The sequence below is a fragment of the Bos taurus genome, chromosome 10 (genome assembly GCF_002263795.3).
Source record: "Bos taurus isolate L1 Dominette 01449 registration number 42190680 breed Hereford chromosome 10, ARS-UCD2.0, whole genome shotgun sequence".
In the NCBI taxonomy this organism is placed as follows: Eukaryota; Metazoa; Chordata; class Mammalia; order Artiodactyla; family Bovidae; genus Bos; species Bos taurus.
In genome coordinates, this window is record NC_037337.1 from 98,565,351 (window position 1) to 98,586,869 (window position 21,519).

Sequence of the window (21,519 nt, forward strand, 5' to 3'; positions counted from 1 at the left end):
AAAAGTTTGATTATGAATTATTATACTTCTTTTGGCATTTTTATAATAAAATATGAATTAGAAACTGAGAATTGCCTCCTCTTCATAAAAATATATTGAATTTGAACTTAAAGGTATTTGAGATCTAAACTACAATTCTAACAGATAGCATTCCTTTTAATTTGGTCAAGAGATTATATACAATAGCGAAAGGTAAATTTAGAGAATGCTCATGGTGATATCAAAATATAGTACTTTCTATTTACCTAGCAGTTTACTTTTTCCAAAGCTTTTGTCAACACTTCGATTCATTTGCTCCTCACAAACTTCTGTGAAACAAGTTACAATAAGTACTTTGATGTGAGTTGCTTTTTTTCAGATGAATATACTAAAACACAAGACACAGTCAAATCTGCAAAGTTAAGTGTGAACTAAGTTCCACCTCTGCTACCAAGTAAACCAAGTAACTTACTTGAGTAAACCAATGTAACATTTAATCCCTCATGCTTTTGAGTCAATTGGATGCTACACAACTTGCTAACTGGCTGTTCTATATTTCAGTGTCAGAGATTAAGAATAAGTTTAAATTCAGGCTAAATTTGTAATGTATTATACTCAACTAGAGTTTGTTACAGTTCAAATATGGCTGAGATTGGGAGAATCCTCCAATCAAGAACAAAAACCACTACACCTTTTATTTATATTCTAGCCAAAATCTGCGCATGGAATTTTACAGGCAAGAATACTGGAGTAGGTAGCCACTGTCTTCTCCAGGGGATCTTCCTGACCCAAGGATCCAACCTGGGTCTCCTGTAATGCAGGCAGATTCCCTGAGCCACCAGGGAAGACCCTGATGCTGAGAAAGATTGAGGGCAGGACAAGAAGGGCGCAACAAAGGATGGGATGGTTGGATAGCATCACCGACTCAGTGGACATGAGTTTGGAGATAGTGATAGACAAGGAAGCCTGGCATGCTGCAGTCCATGGGGTCACAGAGTCAGACATGACTTGGCATGTGAACAACAAAGCCAAAATCTAGATACCTGACAGAGATATTTAATATTCATCAAATGCCCAAGGATTCTTCTCTATCTTTTGCAAACTCCTCTGAAGTAAGGTAACAGTCATATGATTATTGATGGCCAGTTGAAATAGGAGTCACACAGACATGTGTTACTCCTGGATCGGTGCAGTTAAGGAGGGGATGAGCATGCCACTTCCATTATGCAAATGCATGTTCCAAACTGTAGAGTTTGAAGAGGGAAGAGGATGGCCTGACTTGCATCAGACTGAGACATGAGCAAGAATAAACCAACATGATGCTAAACCACTTCAGTTTCAAGAGTTTGCTTGCTGCAGCATCTAGCCTCAAATAGTCTAATAAATCTGTGAATAACAAGAAACAGAAAATAGTTTCTGGATTTGGTACAGTCCACATGATGTTTACCATCAATTGATTGAAGAGTAACATTTCAACTACAGAACATGTTTAAGAGTCCCTGAACCTTTGCACTGATGGGGCATTTAGAACTTAGACCCAACCTGTGTGCATACGTGTGTATATGTTAGGTATTCATTTGTGTCTGACTCTTTGCGACTCCATGGACTGTAGCCCACCAAGCCACTCTGTCCATGGAATTTTCTAGGCAAGAATATTGGAGTAGGTTGTCATTCCCTTTTCCAGGGGATCTTCCCAACCCAGGGATTGAACCCGGGTCTCCGGCATTGCAGGCAGATTCCATACCATCTGAGCCACCGGGAAAACACTTAGACTCAACCTGGAAGCCCCTAATTCTCACCAACATCTAGAGCATAAAATAGCACCTCTCTACTGCACAACCTATAACACATCATGAAATGTTTAGATCACAGAGAAACTGAGAACCACAAATGAATGTGTCAGTGCTAAAGAAGACACGAAAGGACAGAGAAATGATCAGTCACTGAAATGTTAAATATATGTCACTAATGATACAAATAATTAGATAATTAAGCACAATATTAGAGAAGTCTCTGAAATGACAGTTTGCACTTTGATCATTTAAAGACTGGAAGATGGAGAGGGCTTCAGTCTCCGCAATTCTAAACACTAACACAAGAAAAGTTACCATTCTTCCCACTGCATACTCACTTGGGGTACTGACAACATGGGGTATGTAAAAGGAGCCCCCAAAGAAGCCCCCAAAGTTAAATGGAATGTTTTTCTTTTTCCTTTAAGGATACCTGGATAATAATTTTGCCAGGTTCTGAAAACAAGAAATAGAAGTTAGTACCCAAATACACTCGGGATAGTCCCTTTTGGTGCCAACATGTGTATAAAGCATGTAATGTGTTTTAAATAAGTTAGAACTCTGTGTGGTTTAGGTCTTAAATATATGTTCAAATATCCCTACAGGAACCTCTTTTTAAAAATTGGCATTGAAACATGTATAATATCATGTATGAAACGAGTTGCCAGTCCAGGTTCGATGCACGATACTGGATGCTTGGGGCTGGTGCACTGGGACGACCCAGAGGGATGGTATGGGGAGGGAGGAGGGAGGAGGGTTCAGGATGGGGAACACATGTATACCTGTGGTGGATTCATTTCAATATTTGGCAAAACTAATACAATATTGTAAAGTTTAAAAATAAAATTAAAAAAAAAACTGGATTGGACAAAGAATAAAATCCGAGCCCACTTCTTGATTAAAAGCCGCCTCCTGTTCGACTTAGAGAAGGTCTTTCTTATAACTAGCCCTGGTAAACTGCAGAAGCCAAGTGGGTCTTGCTTTCAGGTTTTCTTTGTAGCTGCTGGGATAACTGGGATGGAAACTGTGAGGCTCTTTCCCATTACTGTTGTTGTCGTTCAGTCGCTCAGTAGTGTCTGACTCTTCATGACCCTGTGGACTGCAGCACGCCAGGCCTCCCTGTCCCTCACCATCTCCCAGAGTTTGCCCCATTACCAAAATACCCCTAAAAGCCAGGGTGAAGGAAGCTGAATAGCGTCACCAGGAAGGACCAATCCATAGAGTCTGTTCTTGGTCACATATCAGACTATAAAGCGAAAGCCACCTGTTTAATGAGGCCGAGTTTCAGTTGGAAGCCAGAATAAAACCTAATTGATTTCAGTAACCTTCAACATTTTTAATCCTCAAGTTATCCACAAAGCAAAGGAAGCTAAGGGTACCCAAATCAAATTTACCTTTTTGTAAGCATCATTTGATGTGGCCTGAAGTATTTCTGTTCTACTTTGAGATGTTTCTACACATATACAAGCGGATGTGTGCACACACTCACATGTTCTGAGTTACAAGCATGCACACCCACAGCCACGGGGCTGAGAAAAGAAGGAAAGGCTTAGGAGGGCCTACAGGAGCTTCTGTGTTCATGTTCCCAGAAAAAGTGCTTAGTTAATCACTGGATTGGTTTGAGGGCTTTGGGATCTCTTTATCTCTCTGGAATGATGTTTATCTTCCTTGTCAATAAATAGGCTGTGAGTGAGTGCAGGAAATTTGGTCAGTCCTGTCTGAATCTTTGCAACCCAGGCCAGAGTACAGGAGTCGGTAGCCATTCCTTTCTCCAGAGGATCTTCCCAACCCAGGGATTGAACCCAAGTCTCCCACATCACAGGTGGATTCTTTACTGTCTGAGCCACAAGGGAAGACCAAGAATATTGGAGTGCATAGCCTCTCCCTTCTCCAGTGGATCTTCCTGACCCAGGAATCAAACTGGGTTCTCCTGCAGTACAGGTTTATTTCTTTACAGATGTAAACATTTCATTGTCATAGACCTAGGTAACAGACCATACTCTAGGTAATAACAAAAGTGATGATAAAGGAGTGGGTTATCTATGATGGGCTGGTGGAGCGATATTGCCTACAGAGGGGGCAGAGTCTTGGTTGTAGGAGTTGAGGCAAAGTGGCTTAAGGACAAAATGACAAGAAGCAACAGACCAGATGTTTGATAAATTGAAGTGGAGATTTGATCTGGAGGTATATTCCCAGCTTTAGGAGAAGGGTGGTAAGGGCTGGGGCCCGAATGGCCTGCAGGGCTAACTCTCAAAGTCGTAAACTTGTCCCTGGAAGCCCACTTGCCCTTGAAGGGGTGTCTCCACAGACAGACTTGTAGCAGGCATTGTGTGCTGTCACCCACCCTAGCGGAGCCACTGAAAGGTGCTATTATCACACATGTTATAGGAAACATGGAAGACGCAGGCCTGGATCTCTAGAGGGATTGGATATTATACAGTGTTTCCCTCCAAAGGGCTATTCTCCAGTTGTCCCGCTAGAGGATTGTAGAGGTAGCATCGTGGGCCCAGATGGGGCTCACAACAAGAGCGTAAGACGGGAGGGAAGGGAGTAAGTAGGGTATGCGTGTTTTACCGTACTGTTTACATCTGTGTTGGGTTTTTGTATATCAAAGAATTTAAAAACCATGGCATAAATAACCTGAGTAGCAATGACCAATCCTACATCTCCAATATTATAACTGATTTATCAGTAAATGATTCATCAGTGATATTAAGCCAAATGTGGGAAGCTTTTCTGGTGTGGCAAATCCATCTTCTGAACGTTCACTTTTATATTCTCTTTCTTGTTTCTGTTATCGGAATTCTCGCATTATGTGTTTGTTCCAATCAGACATTATCACAATTTTCAACCTTGCACATTCCTTGACCTTGATAAATAGGAGTTCATTGATTTCTTTTCAGAAGCATCTCCAATTTAATGAATGAAACACTTACAGTGTGACCTTAGGAAGAACACTTAACCTCTCTGGGCATTTCCTTCTTCCTATGTAAATGTAAATGAAAGAGTTGGGATCACTCAGTGAGTTCTTTAAGTTCTGTTACTGGACAATGTTTTAATACTATTCTCAAAACACAATTTTATTTCTTCCAAAAAATTTATTACTGCACAGTCATCCTGGTGAATAAACGAATAGTGAAATGGATACATTTCTAACAGCCACTCATGATCCTAGATTTTTCTAAAAGATATTTTCTTAGACTCTGCTTTCTAAGCACGTACTTCATATCTTCTACTGAAGCTTCTTTTCTGTGGGAAGGGAACCAATGCTTAAAGGAAGCATTTGCATCCCAGACATTTTGGTCCCTACTGATGCCTGTCCAATTGGAGAAGGAAATGGCAACCCACTCCAGTGTTCTTGCCTGGAGAATCCCAGGGACAAGGGAGCCTGGTGGGCTGCCGTCTATGGGGTCGTACAGAGTCGGACACGACTGAAGTGACTTAGCAGCTTAGCAGCAATGCCTGTCCAAGGACATAAATACCTCAGAAAGGAAGGAGTCTTCGTCCTACTTGGAGGTTAAACACTTACCACTCCTAGAGAAAGGTTACATTTCTTTTGTGCAATGAGTCTGTGAATGTTTTATGAATCCAATTGAGCTTAAGAATCAAGTTTCTCCGACAGACACAGTTTATTCAGAGGAATAAAGATACAGCAGAAAGTTATTGATTTTTGAGGGATCCACGCCTTGTGAAAAATTAACCAGACATTCCCTCAGAATCAATACGATTACCCTTGCTGCTTCACAACTGTTACACTGAGTCTGACACAAAGAATGTCTTCATCATCACAGAGGACGATGGTTACTTTACTGGGTCTTTTGAAAACCAAGGGCAGGTGATTTTCCCCAATGAATGAATCTCTCCTTTCCTCCTTTGATTTCAAATCCTGACTCCCTTCCACAAATGCATGAATGAAAAAACACCTTCCGTTTTCTCAGGATCCATCTGCAGTTTTGCCCACTTCTAGAGCAGTCACATGGAAAATGGGAATTACCCATTAAATCCATTTGCATTCTGGGTAGTTTATAAGACATTGGTATTAAGTTTTATTGTCACTTTCCCACTGAGGTTACCACTCAGCTCTCTGTCACTTATCAATTCTGATCACTTTTTTTTTTTTTAAATAACTGAGCATGGACTGCCCTTTCCCATAACTGCCTGGATGCAAAACTGTCTCTTCTCTCACTCATTGAATCAATATAAAGTCATACATTTTGCATTCCTATATTCCTATCTAGCTCATTGGCAAGTAACTGAAGTCCTTGTCCAGTATGCTTTCACTGTGCTTAATGTCTCAGTTATGTCCAACTCTTTGCAACTCCATGGGTTGTATCTCACCAGGCTCCTCTGTCCAGGGGGATTCTCCAGGCAAGAATACTGGAGTGGGTTGCCATGTCCTCCTCCAGGGGATCTTCCCAACCCAGGGATTGAACCCAGGTCTCCCATATTGCAGGTGGATTCTTTACCATCTGAGCCACCAAGGAAGCCCATGCATTCACTGCAGGTCAAGCAATGATCTTGCTGCTGGAAAACACAGAGGAGCAAGAGAGAAGACTGGTAGTCGAGGAACTCCTTGATGCATAGCATTTCTCCAACAGAGTGCTCTTGGCATTTAGTACAAGGAAATCTTTTGTTGTAAAAAACTGCCCTGTGCTTTTGCTGGCCGTTTAGCATCCTTCGTTCAAATATATTGTCAGTAATGCTCCTCTGTTGGCCCCAGTGCTACTGTGGCAGCTGGAAAGACCTCCTTGTATTTGTAAAACAACATTGGGTAAATAATACTGGCCTGATTTGAGCTTTTGGTGGGCTACTTAATGTCTGTTTTGATGCCTGGTTACCAGATTTATAGCATACTTCTGAATACAGGTTCATAGACTAGGTTCTTTACTTTGATCTTTTGGTTCACAAACCTTTTGCCCAATTAAGCTCCTGGTCCCTGTGGGATTCCAGTCCGTGACGTGTCAGGGGTCTGAACACCAGTTCTAGCTACATGTGTGCTGTGCTAAGTCACTTCATTTGTGTCCAGCTCTTTGTGACCCTATGTGTCATAGTCCATCAGGCTCCTCTCTCATGGGATTCTCCAGGCAAGACTATGGGAGCAGGTGGCCATGTCCTTCTCCAGGGGATCTTGCTGACTCAGGGGCTGAATTTGCATCTCTTATTTCTCCAGCACTGGCACTGGGTTTTTTTTATCACTAATGCCACCCAGGAGGCCTCTGTATAGACACTGCCTAACTCACCTGGTCTTCTCTTCATAGGCAGACTGTGCCTCCATGAATCTAGTCCTTCAGAGTCCCGTCTCACTTATTATGTGTTCACCGTGCTCGGTAATTTCCTTGGTAGAATATTTGAGGTATATGGGTGCTCATTACCAAGATTTTATTAAATAATTAACAATATAATATAAGAAGATTCTCAGGATGGCTCCATATGAAAACTACGTCTGGTTTTTCATTAAATCACTCTCACCGTTCATGATTAATAGAGCTACTACTAAGTGCAGGCATTTGACGTGCCCTTAGAAATATAGATCCAGGCTTAAATATGGTCTCTTCCCTCAAAAGTTTTTGCATGGTATCATCAAGACACATGAATCAAATAATGACATAAATTAATGAAAATTATAACAGTTAAGTGCAAAAGAAAGAGAGCCCTCTGCAAGGATATTTGGGAAAACCATCCTTGCCAGAGAGCGCTGTGGCAATTATCCAGAGAAACTGTCACTCGAGATCAGGTCTAAATTTTATAGTGTAAAGAAGAAAAGCTGATAGACTAAATGAAGTTGAGGAGGGCGAACACTCCAACTAGAAGACTAGCATGGGCAAAGGCCTCCCATGTCAAGATTTACACATTTTAAAAGCCATTCTTGCATGTATACATATGTGAATGGGATAAGACCTTTCAGCATTCGAAGGAAATTCCCTGAACTCTCCCCCATACATCTGGCCTAAGTGTTCTTGTTTATATTAGGCAAGTCATTCAGCCTCTTTAGACCTCGCTTTTCTCATATGGAAAGTGGAACAATGAAATGACATATTTTAATGGCCCTTCAAGTTCAGGCCTACAGATTTGTTTAGTGAAAATAGGCAAGAAAAAGGAATTATCACTGCTCTTCAGAATATCAGCATTTGGAAATTCAGGAGAAAGAAATTTTATATGTACATAGTTTCAGAAAAGTTTGTAAAGACATTTTACATTTTAATTTACAAAGATAAAAGTTATTATGTTAAGACGATCTTTCAATGAGCCTTTGGATTTTTAGAAACTAAAAAGCAATTAAACCATAGTAAAATGTAAATGTTAATGAAACTACCTTATGCTGAGTATTTCTTCTCTTAAACAATTTTTTCTAGCCTATAATTGGCCAAACGTATTTTTTGATAATATCTAGGCTATTTCTGGATATGTTAATTCAATATTACTACTACTATTTTGTTGTTTTTTTTTTTTTACATTCCTGGGCGAACAAATGACTCCCATGTCTGTCTGTTACGGGGACTGACAGGTGCAGATTTGGCCATCAGTCTAATTGCTCGCATCACTGACTCAACAGACGTGGGTTTGAGCAAAGTCTTGGGGATCATGAAGGACAAGGAAGCCTGGCATGCTGTAGTCCATGGGGTCACAAAGACTTGGACATATCGGAGTGAGGGAACAAGAACTGATTGTTGGACTGATCACGTGTGGTGCATGCTTACTTAGTTGCTCAGTCGTGTCCGACTCTGCAACCCCATGGACTGCCCCCTGCGTCTCCTCTGACCGTGGTGATTCTCCAGCCAAAAGCACTGGAGTGGTTTCCAATGCCCTTCTCTAGGGATCTTCCCAACTCAGGGATTGAACCCAAGTCTCCTGCACTGCACGAGGATTCTTTACTGTCTGAGCTACCGGAGAAGCCCAAGGATACTGGAATGGGTCGCGTTCCCTTCTCCAGGAGATCTTCCCAACCCAGGGATGGAACCAGGGTCTCTTGCAGTGCAGGTGGATTCTTTACCGGTTGAGCCACCAGGGTAGCCCAGATCACATGTTACCTGAGTGTTAAGCTAGTTTGCACAACCATGGCTTAAATTGTAATAGTAATGTCAGTTAGGTGCTCTCCCATTAGTTTAATTAGCTCTTTTTAAGTTGACGGTTGAAATATACCTGTCTTCTACTCCTAAACCAAATCCTGACTGAAAGACTGCTCTTGAGAATTAGGACACCCAAAGTGAATTGAATTCGGAAGAGCCGATTCTAGTGCCTCTGACTCCTTGGTTTCAGCTCCTCCTCCTCCTTGTTTCTCGTTTATCAAAGCAGGGTTTGAAAAGAGATAGTGCTTATCCTGCTGCGTTTCTTGTTGCCTTCTGTTTTAAAGAAGCGCTTCTGAAAAGGCCTGTGAAAGGATAAAGAAAATATTCTGCTTACATCGCAGATATACTTTCACTGACTTATCTTCTGGTACTACATGGGAGATTTCGTGTAATAAAGAGTTCTATGGCCACACAAACAAAACACATCCTGAACTGGATTTTTTTTTCTGATATTCCTCCCATTTCTAACTTTCTGTGGGTCTTTAAATTCTATAACGAATGCATTAATTTGTTTCTAAGAAGGAACAGAGTATCTCTACAACCTTGGTGAATACCTGTCTCTAATAGAGCATTGAATTGTATAAAGGAAGACAGAAACATTTCCTAAAACATTTCCTAAAGGCAATTCAACTTCATGGGAGGAACTGATTGACTAAGTAATTCATTTGATAGCATGCTGGGGATACAGTGGTGAACAAAACACAATCTGCTGTTTTAGAGTTTATGGTATATTGGAGGATATAAATAAGAATATCACTGTACTGTTTAGTTGCTAGGTCACGTCCAACTGTTGGCAACCTCAAGGACTGTAGCCCAACAGGCCCCTCTGTCTGTAAGAATTCCCAAGTGAGAATACTGGAGTGGGTTTCCATTTCCTTCTCCAGGAGATCTTCTTGACCCAGGGAGCAAACCCAGGTCTCCTGCTTGGCAGGTGAATTCTTTACCAGTGAGCCACCTGGGAAGCCCAAATAATACACACACACACACACACACACACACACACACACACACACACACACCATGTTAAATACTGATACAAAGCATGAAAAAAAAAAACAATCAGGGAACAGGCATAGTGAATGATGGGAGTTATCAACTTCATCACGTCTATTGCTGTGAACAAATATTCCTAAAATTTAGGGGCCGAAAACAAAATCATGTTTTAATCCCTCATAATCCAGTGATTTGAATTGGGCGCAGCTGTGCGGTTCTGCTAGCCCTGCAGGAGATGTCACACTGTATTCAGCAGGCTGGTTGGCTGAGAGCTGGGTTCAGCTGGATAACTGGGTCCTTCTCCCTTTCTGTTTGGGAGGCTTTTGAACTGTGGTGCTGAAGAAGACTCTAGAAGAGTTCCTTTGACAGCAAGAAGATCAAACTAGTCAATCCTAAAGGAAATCAATCTTGAATATTTATTGGGAGGACTGATTCTGAAGCTGAAGCTCCAATGCTTTGGTCACCTGATGAGAAAAGCCAACCCACTGGAAAACCCCTGATGCTGGGAAAGTTGAAGGCAGGAGGAGAAGGGGATGCCAGAGTATGAGATGGTTGTATGGCATCACTGACTTAATGGACATGAGTTTGAGTCAACTCCAGGAGTTGGTGAAAGACAAGAAAGCCTGGAGTGCTGCAGTGTATAAGATCACAAAGACTCGGACACAGCTGAGCCACTGAGCAACAGCGCAGTGTCTGTGCAGCTGACTTCGTGGGCCTACTCTGCATGTTTTGCTCTGCAGTGCAGTCAGATTTCTGGCATGGCTTGAATGAACACGAAAGTGGAAGCTCTTGGGATTACGTAAGGCTTAGGCCCAGAAACCTTGAAGTGACATTTCTATTTGTTCTATGGATTAAATTGAGCCCCAGAGATAGCCCAGCTCCAGCAGAGGTGGCTACAAAACTGTGTGAGTACCAGGGATCATGTATTATTAGGAGCCACCCTTATAACAAAACTCTCCCAGGAGGTTCTACTGCATAAAGTTTTGAGTAGCAGAGGCCTCCCTGAGCAGAAACCTGAAGTGAGAATGAATGAGGAAAGTGAGTCAAGCAAAAACCTGGGGGAAAGCTTTCAAGTGGACAGAAGATCAAGCAAATGGCCCCAAGGTGGGAAAGCTCAGTTGTATGAGGACTGGATGGAAAGCAAGCAGAAGCAGAGGGGAAAGACTAAGTGGGAGAATAGCAAGAGACAGTCAGAAAGACAGGGTTCATCTCACACAGAACCTGGAAGATCATGGCCAGGGGCTTGCATTGTGTTATTTTTACAGGAGAAAATTATTGGAGAGTGTCAGGCAGAGAAGTGACAGAGTTTGACTTAAAAATAAAAAAAATCACTTGCCTTCTGTGTGAATTGACTTCTTTGTGCCACAGTGGAGGCAAACAAGAGAAAAGGAAGTAATTGTAGCCTTGAATGTGAGACTCTTACAAGAATTGGTCATGGTGGTGGTGGAGGGTTAAGAAGTTGATAGGTTCAGAAAATATTTTGAAGACAGACTGACAGGACTTGGTAATGGATGGGATATGAATTGGGCAAACTGAGGCATGATTTTAGCATGAAAAGCAGAGTTGGGATGATGCCATTTACAGATGTGGAGAAGACTGGAGAGGCTGATGGGAACTTTAGAAATCAAGAGATCTCTTTTGAACCTTTTAGACTGAAGATGCTTCCTCAGCATTCAAATGAATCTGAAGACTAAATAGATATTATAACTCAGGGACAGTAGAGACCCATGTATATCTCTAAAGCCATTGGACAGCATGATATCACTTAGGAGATGAGTACATAAAAGGTAAGACAGGAGCTGAAAACTGAGATTTTGAGGCCAGGAAGAACAACTCTAGCAGAAGGAAGAGCTTGAGTATAGACCCAGGAGCACAGGGGATATTGGGAGGCTATTGCAGCAACACAGGGAGAGATGACTGTCTTAAATTTACAGAGTAGCAACTAGATGGGGAGAGTGAAGTTTAGGTTCACTTATGGAGAGAAATAATAGGATTCGGGGGTCTGCAGGATACGGTGGTGCTGGTGGCTTAGTCTCTAAGTCATGTCCTACTTTTGTGACTCCATGGACCATAGCATGCCAAGATCCTCTGTCCATATAATTTTCCAGGCAAGAATACTGGAGCAGGTTGCCATTTCCTTCTCCAGGGGATCTTTCTGAAAGTGAAAGTCATGTCCGACTCTTTGCGACCCCATGGACTATGTAGTCCGTGGAATTCTCCAAGCCAGGATACTGGAGTGTGTAGCCTTGCCCTTCTCCAGGGGGTCTTCCCACCCCAGGGATTGAATCCAGGTCTCCCACATTGCAGGAGGATTCTTTACCAGCTGAGCCACAAGGGAAGCCCAAGAATATTGGATCTTCCCGACCCAGGAATCTAACCGGGTTCTCCTGCATTGAAGGTGGATTCTTTACCAACTGAGCTATGGGAGAAGCCCTAGGGGATCTTTCTGAGCAGGGACCAAACCTGTGTCTCCTGTATTGCCAGGTATGTTCTTTACCACTGAGCCACCAGGGCAGGATACAGAGAAGCTGTCAATGACTATATTATTTTTTCTTCTTCATAGATTGGGAATTTAAGGCCTTGAGTTCAAATAGCTCTCTCCTATATAGACTGAATCATTTGCAAAATTATAAACATGGTTTGTAAAGAACTATTGAATAAACAGAGAGATGGCTGCTTCCATAACCGGTGACAAGACAAGACCCTTATAATCCATTATAATCCAGTTTCTTCATCACAGTTTGTGGAGTCTTAAAGCACTGGACAATATCCAGGTATCTCATATCACTGTTTCTTCCTTTTGTAAAAGTCATCATTTCCTCAAATATCATGTATTCTTTCAGTAAGTCCTGTTTGGATTGCTTATAGTTTCCTAAAAGACAAATTCAGAATGGCATCCATGGGAAAATTACTACACCTCTATTGTGTTACTTTTGGTATGAGTTTTGGAACCTTAGAGAACGCTTTGGTTCTAAGCTAAATAAATAAGTTAGGCAAATGCCTGCTGCCCCCTTGTGGCAGGTTCTCGGGGAACAAACTCGGCGTCTCCTGTTTGTTGTGTGGCAGGAGTGTGCGCTGGGGACACCAACCTGGTACGCACGTGGGAACTCCAGAAGCAAAGGGATTTTATAGACATCAAAACCCTGACTGTGCATCCATGATTGCATAAAGTATTGATTTTTCTGTTGTGATTGCACTCAATGGAGCTCTTAATTCCTAGGATCATTCAGTGATGCCAGGACCATGTCATCTGTCAGTCGGAAGTCCGTCCTTCTGCAGAGGAAGAGAGTGAACTTGTGAACACAGAGTGCGAAGAAGGTCAGGGAACAAACTGGAAGGGTAGCTGTGACATATATACATTACCAGGGGTGAAATGGGTAGCTCGTGGGGACCTGCTGTATGCACAGGGAGCTCAGCCTGGTGATGACCTAGAGGGCTGGGATGGGGGCGTGGCAAGGAGGCTCAAAGGAGAGGGGACATATGTATACGTATAGGCGATTCACACTGTAGTACAGCAGAAACCAGCACAACATCACAAACCAAGTACCCTCCAATTGAAAGAAAGGAAGTCCATCCTTTCCTGATGGGCCTAGCACTTTATTCATCTTACTTGCTGAAGTTCTGAGTCTTTGCTTTATCCACCATCATCATCACGTGGCCAGCTGGGCTTACTGAACCTTGAACAGGCATGATAGCATAAGAGTGTGTTCCCCTGGCCTTGTAGTTTAGGATTCTGCTCCTTGATTTTTATGTCTTTATTCCCTGCCCCATGTTTATTGACCACAAGAAATGCTATTTCCTCCCACTCGTAGGGTTGGGATATCACCTTCCGGCCTAAAGGACATCACTGCATCAGGTTACAATGGATTAACTTCAAGAGTCCACCCACTCTTGTTCCTCTTCATAGTCTCTTCATGGTTGAAATAGAGAATGACCTTCATCATTTTCTTAAGATCCTTCTAACGCAGCTTCTCATTCACAAACAACTGCTCAAAACAAGCTACATACAAATTCATAAGAAAAATCCACAGTTTACAAAGATAAGAATTTTGTTCTAAATCAAGCACAAGAAAGTAATATTTCTTCCCAAAGAAGCATGGGGGAAAAAAATCGCACTCATTTTCTTCTGGAAGATACATCCAATTTAATTTACCAAACAGTACAATTCATTTGTAAACCTAAGATATCCGCATATGGTATATGACATCTATTCCAGGAGTAAGATGGTGACTAACTGTTTTGCACTCACAGAATAAGAAAATTTCTTTTTGTGTCTTTTGCAAAACAAAGATACCTGGGGCTTTCCTCCAGGTAAATTTACATTCAATGAAAAAGGAACTATTTTAAGACAGTTTAAACAATATTTGTGATTTAAATTATTAGATTTTCGTGTAATCGTCCCCCTTCCCCAGATTCCATACTCTTGAAAAATTAAAAACAGTGAAAAGGGAAACAAAGAAAAAAAAAGCTTTGACTGGTTCTCGCTTTTAAGATACAGTTATTTAGGAAGTAGACATGAGTCCATGGCCCATGTCTGCCATCCTCTTGGTCATTTGAAGAGCTTAAAGGCAGAAGAGATGACAAATCCATCTTGGTGATCCAGTTGTCTAGAAATAGTCTGGCTTATAATAGATGATCAGTGAAAGTCTGTTGTAAGAAGCCCAGAGAGAGGGATATAGGTGACATTGTTAGCAAGTGATAAAGCAGTGTTCATTGAGAGACAAGATGGCATTAGGAGAAACCTATGAAGTCATTTAATACTGATTGACGAGGAATTAAAATTCCTTAATTACACTTTGAATTAAAAACTCATGGCCTCTTCGTGATAAGTCTTTCAATGTGTATTTTCTATTTCAAAATACTGAATAAGCTGTGAACCTGGGCTCATGGATGTGGTTTCCAGCTAAATTTGAGACTCTGTTTAGATACAAGGGGGTAAAAAGACGAAGTTTGTTATTGGTATTGTGTATCTCTCATCACAAAATGCTTTATTTCCTTCCTATATTGGTCAGGGTATCCTGCCAAGAGGCTTCCCAGGTTGCGCCAGTGGTAAAGAACCCACCTGTCAACACAGGAGAAGCAAGAGACATGGGTTTGGTCCCTGGCTTGGGAAGATCCCCTGGAGAAGGGTATGACAACTCACTTCAGTATTCTTGCCTGGAAAGTTCTATGGATAGAAGAAAGTGGTGGGGTACAGTCCAGGGTAGAAAAATGTCAGCACTGAGCAAGCACACCACTTTACCTGTCCAGAAGGTTATCTAATGTACAATCACCATTGCTGGAGTATAAGCATTGTTAGAGAAGATTTTTTTAAAAAGAGAGTGATGTTTCACATACACTCATATTATGATAATGAAGTATTTTAGACATGATAGCGAGCACATTTGGAAATGGGGTTTTGGGAAATAATGCCCCTCAATTATAAGACGTAAGCATCAGTTGATATCCCTTAACAAGTGTGTAGTTTAGGCTGGTCATAATCGCTACACTGTATGGATATCCCTCTGGGCTCTTTCACTCAAAGCCTTTATGGTTTCCCCGAAAGTACATTAACGGGCTAGGAACTCAGCATCACCTTTTCCAATAAGATTCTTCGTGAATCTTACAGTCCATTGAAATCCTATATTTATGCCAATTTGAAACATTCTTGGGGCTGTGGCACAAGTGGTAAAGAATCTGCCTGCAACACAGGAGACCCAGGTTCAATCCTGGGTTGGGAAGATGCCCTGGAGGAGGGCAAAGCAATCCACTCCAGCATTCTTGCCTGGAGAATCCCCATGGGCAGAGGAGCCTGGCAAGGTACAGTCAACAGGGTCACAGAGAGTCGGACATGACGGAAGTGACTTGGCAAGCAAAACATTCTTGAAGCATATGCTAACTTTACAAATGAAGAAAAATATTTAAGATGTAATTGCTGTTATTCAAAAAGGCAGAGCCATTAGAAGATCTTTTCAATCCAGTGGTGAGAACACTGGTAGTGTATTCAATCTCAGCTCTTATTTTAGTAATAATCAGTGGTATACTTCCATTCATCCCAACAATTAAGATATAATATAGATAATAATTAGAATCAATCACTATTTTCCAACAATTTTAAACCAATTTATTTGTTTCAAACTCTAGGATTGATTTTTTTAGTCTGGAAGGAAATTAATTGCTTCAGTTTTCATTTTAATTGATTTGTTAAAGCTTTTTCAAAAGTAACACTTCACTTCTAATTTTTTTTTCCCCACAGAGATTTACCTAAATGGCATTCTTTCTTGCTATGTATAACTGTAGAGGAAATTTCTCCAGATTATATGTAACTCAAACTGCCTGTCCAAAATGGTGATTCCTGGAGAACAAGGGCAGTAGACACAGAGAGCTGTGAAGGGCACACCCTTTAAGGCAGACCAAGCTGGACCGAAAGCTCCCCTCTGAAACTTACTAGATGTAAGATTGGACAAGTTAGTTTACCTCTTTAACTGTCTTCTTCATGCATTAAATTACTGATACCTTCTTCCTGAAACTGTTTTGAAGAATAATTAAAATAACCTATTAAGACCCTGGTGCAAACAAATACTACAGAAGAAAGATTAATTCTTATGATTTCCTATCCAGATCTTCATTAGTTATTATGCCCAGGTTTTACAAAAAAAAATTCTATTGTCTAAATAAAGTGAGCATTTTCAACAATAAAAAATTATTTACTTTATGAAGAGAAAGTGTAACCAGACAAGTTTTGAGAATGCCTGAGTGCACTAAAATGTGGATTCCACATTTGTGTACTTGCTCACCAATAAACCATGGTAAGAGATAAGAAAAATTTAAGAACATGGACAGAAAGCCGGACTAGAACAGTATGCTGGACCTTGTATAATGCATTAACGGCAGTAAAGAAATGAGAATGGATGAATGTAATTAGGTGCCTCTCTGTAAATAATGTTTACTATGCAGTGCTAGCTGAGTGAGCTAATGAAAGAAAGACATTTTAATTATAAGAAAATTATACCTGTAATACCTTAGGCAGAGTGCCTTAAACACGGTCTTAAATATACTGTATATATATCAGTTAATTGCTGAAACGGTGACGTTCATTTCACTGTTTTGGGGGACAAAGTTCTGCCATCTGCCAGATGAAGTTAACCAGGAGAAAGTCAGTGTAAACTAAGTGTTTAAAAGGTGGGCAGACATAAAAGAATGTGACCACAAACTGCTGAGTTAATGCTTTAGAAATAATTTAGGCTGTGTTAACTGAATGGGATAGTATTGGAAATAAGCAAAAGGCCTCCTGAACATTTGAAGTTGTGAGGAATTTCCCTCCCTCACTGAGTTTTGACATATACACATCGTGTGTTTTGGTGAGGTCGTACCACACAGACAAAACACGCAGGCATCTCGCTTTCCTTCCAGGAATTTAAAATAATAAATAGCTTCATCAGATTCCAAACACAGCTGGATATTTTCTAATAATATTTGTAGAAGCTAACATCAGGCAATGTCATCCGCATGCTCTCCCAAATATAAACATGGCATCAATAAAGTGTAGCTTCATTTATTTGATAGAACAAGGAGCTGGAAGGATAAAGACAGATGTTTCAATCCTTTTATCATTGACTTGCATCAAAACTGTCAGTCAACAGGCTTTTGTTGTTTTCCGTGCCGAACTGGTCAATGGTAACGCGGTTATCTTGAAGTCTTCTTCGACTCATTACCAGGTGAATTAGAAAATAGCATTTACTAAACAAGTTTTGCCAAACAGTACACTCACAGCACTATCAAAAGCTAAACAAGAGAAGGCTTGAATTGCTGACCAAAACAGTTGTCAAAGTGGCTCAGTTGTGTCCAACTCTTTGTGACCCCATGCACTGCAGTCCATGGGATTCTCCTGACCAGAATACTGGAGTGGGCTGCCTTTCCCTTCTCCAGGGGATCTTCCCAACCCAGGGATTGAACCCACATCTCCTGCATTGTAGGAAGATTCTTTACCAGCTAAGCCACCAGGGAATCTCAAGGATACTGGAGTGATAGCCTATCCTTTCTCCAGTGGATCTTCCCGTCCCAGGAGTTGAACAGGGGTCTCCTACTCTAGAAACCATCACATGTCAGACAATTACAGGGGATATTTTTTCTTTGTACATCATGAATAGCATTCATCCACTCTTCCCAATATGTGCTCGGTCGCTTCAGTCTTGCATGACTCTTTGCGACCCCATGAACTGTAGCCCGCCAGGCTCCTCTGTTCATGGGATATACCCTGCAAGAATTCTAGAGTGGGTTGCCATGCCCTGCTCCAAGGGATATTTCCAGACGCAGGGATCAAACCCGTGTCTCCTCTGTCTCCTGTATTGCAGGCGGGTACTTTACCACTGAACCAGTGGGGGAAGCCCATACTATTCCCAGAAATCATATTATTCCTTTATTCTAAATCCAGCCCTTTACTTAGTGTGTGCTGCCATGAGAAACATCCGAGTGAAACAAGGTTAGAAATAACCTTTAAGAAAACTTATCCTATTATCTATGTGACACTCACATCACCTCTAGAGTCTCATGAGCAAATGGCGATCCGATGCAAGTTTGAAGATTCACTCCTTTGGAGGCCACTGATTTATCTGAGAACAACTTGAACAGAAGGACTTCATTTCCTTGTACTAATGCCCAGTTTTGCTACTATCTACTGTAACTGCGCTTTGTGAGGGAATAATAAGCCAGCTTCCCTTGCAGCGCAGTAGGTAAAGAATCTGCCTGCAGTGCAGGAGAACCCTGGGTTGGATCCCTGGCTTGGGAAGATCCCCTGGAGAAGGAAATGGCAACCCACTCCAGTATCCTTGCCTGAAAAATCTCATGGACAGAGGAACCTGGTGAGCTGCAGTTCATGGGGACGCAAAGACTCGGGCACGGCTGAGTGACTAACATTTAGTTACTTAATAAGCCAGCTTAACGATTTTTTCTTCACAATCAGTAGTAAATTAGCATAGAAGAAGGAGTGCCTGCTAGATAAGCCAGGCATTATTTTGGATACAGGAAATAAAATAATATATAAAAGAAGGTCCCAATCACGTGGTGTTAATTGTCCTGCTGTGGGATGGCTATGGAGCAGGCACATAGATAAGGAAGTACAGCAATGTAATATGCCCTAGGATAGATATTTACCTAGAATATAATGGAATATCCCGCAGGTAGTTGGATGACAGAGGATGGGATTCCCAGGTGGTGCAGTGGTAAAGAATCCACCTGCCATTGCAGGAGACACAGGAGATGTGGGTTTGCTCCCTGGGTTGGGAAGACCCCCTGGAAATTTCAACCCACTCCAGTATTCTTGCCTGGAAAATCCCATGGACAAAAGAGGCTGGCTGGCTACAGTGCATGGGGTTACAGAGAGCTGGACATGACTGAGCACACACACATTAAAGTGAAGAACTTAGGTATGACGTGCTACATTTTTCCAGGAAACAAATAACACTCACATTTATAGCAAGTTCACAAGTTGATAATAAGTCTTTTCAGGTGACCACCCAATAATTAGTCTTATCAGTTAAGTTTTACCGGGTGGCTACCATGCAGCAGCTACTTAGTCATGTACTTTTCCTGCACCATGCTACCAATACTATGGATGCACTACGAGAGGTACAATCATTATTTAGCTTCTAAGGATGAGAGGACTGAAGTTTGGAGACATCGGGTTGTTCACCCAAAGTCACTCAATGAGCAAGTGGCTGAGTAAAAGCTCAAATCTTAATCTTTGAATAGCATCTCTCCAAAGTAGTGCTGGGAGAATGAACTTCAGAGCATAGGCTGTTTATGGATGGCGATTCTTCTTTGCCAACTTTTTCTCTTTTAGAAAACACTAGCTAATTTCTAAAATTTCAAGGGAAAGCTTTCAGTTCACAAGACAAATCCTGATAACATGGTACATTTCCCAAGTCAGCAAAACATGTTTCTGGTGTCGCCTGGATTCTTTCTAGGCTCTGACCACATTGCCTTTGAGCTTCTCACCTCAACACGCACTCCCACTAGCTCACTGGAGTGCACCCCACTGGACTTTTCTCTGTTGCTCAAGCTCTCCATGCTAGGTCTTTGTACTTGCTCTCTCCTCTTCTTAAAACTTCATTCCATCTTTTCCCCGTAGCCTTTCAGTTCCTTATTGTCTCAGATCAAACATAGGTAGCCATTGGCTGCTTTAGAACCCTCCTGCTCTCCACACCCACAACTCAAAGTTTTCTCCATCTTATTAGCCTAAATAATGTCCTTAAATGCGTAGGAAGGAAACTGACCATTAGTGTATATTTATTTGCTTAATAAATATTTTCATATTCGCCACTGGAATGAAAGCTCTATAAGGTTAAGAGTTCTGGCCAGCATGGTCACTGTGCATCCCCAGCAACTAGAATAATGCTTGGTTTCTAGCATAACTGAAAAAGATTGGAAAAGATAAAAGAAGGATGTATTTACTCTTTCAGTGAATATTTGTCGAGTGCCTCCTATGTGTTGGACCCAAAGGCAATTAAAAAAACAACATGCCTATACCAAAATCATACCTATGTGATTCTATACAGATAAATCTCATTTTTTGCCAGTGTAAGATGAGGCTGAGACATTAAAAACTTGGGTCAGAAGCCCAGCCAGCCAGGTAGAAGATGGATGAGGGAGAATAAAATTCAAACTTCCTCCTACTCCAGAGCATTTGCTCCTGTATTTCAGAAAATATGGTGAGGGAGAAAATAAAAGTGTGATGATGAAAAGAAATCAGAGAATAAGGAGGGACTGATTCAACTCGAGAGAGTCAGAGAAGTTTCTCGGAAGTGACTATTTCCCTGGGTTTGGAAATTTGAGGAAGAATTTGACAGGAGGAGAGGAAGAGCAGGGAGATATTCCTGCCAGAAAGGAAGCTGTGTGCATGAAGCAGGGTTGTGCAAATAAGCAAAGGTCCATATAACACACGACTTTTGGAAAATAGACTCCACCGTGGCAGCAGGGTTTTCCAAGTTGCTCATAAGAATATCTACAAAACAAATTTTATCCACTAAAATTCAAACCAAGACATCAATAGCTACCCATGCAGCCCAGTGAAAGTGTAACAGAGATGGATGAGTTGAATACTGCCCCATGGATGTCACTCACTCACTTGCAGTGGCTGGGGATGGAGGCTGAGCACCAGAGGTCACGCGCCTGCCCTCGTAATATATTAGATTCTCATACGAAATGCAGATTACAGTCTGTCATTTTTATATTCATATTCATTTGAGACAAGCCATCAGAGCTACAAGGTTAACTGCCCATTGAACAGCAGCGTGAAGTCTGCAGAAGAGAAGATGAGTATTGATTGTCATGCTTCAGGAGATGAGCTGGAGTCAGAAATTCCTCCGAGAGCAGCACACCGTATTTGTATCCTGAAGTCATTGGGAAATTGTTCCATAGGCAGATTTAAGTTATAATTCGAGTAATTGTCAAGATATTCCATTATTGATGTGCATATTAAATAGAGTAGATTCACTGATGATTCTGGGACTAGCATTAAATCCCGACTGCAGAAAAACCCTTGTCTGTGAGGAGGAAATTTCCTGACACGTTTCTGGTGGTGTGAATGTGCTAATGCGTCTAAAACCGAAGTGCATGTTACTTTCCTGCCAGAATCATTTTCCCTTAACAACTTTCCCTACACTGGGCTCGGAACAAGCCAGATTTATTTAAAGAACTGGGTTTCAAATAAT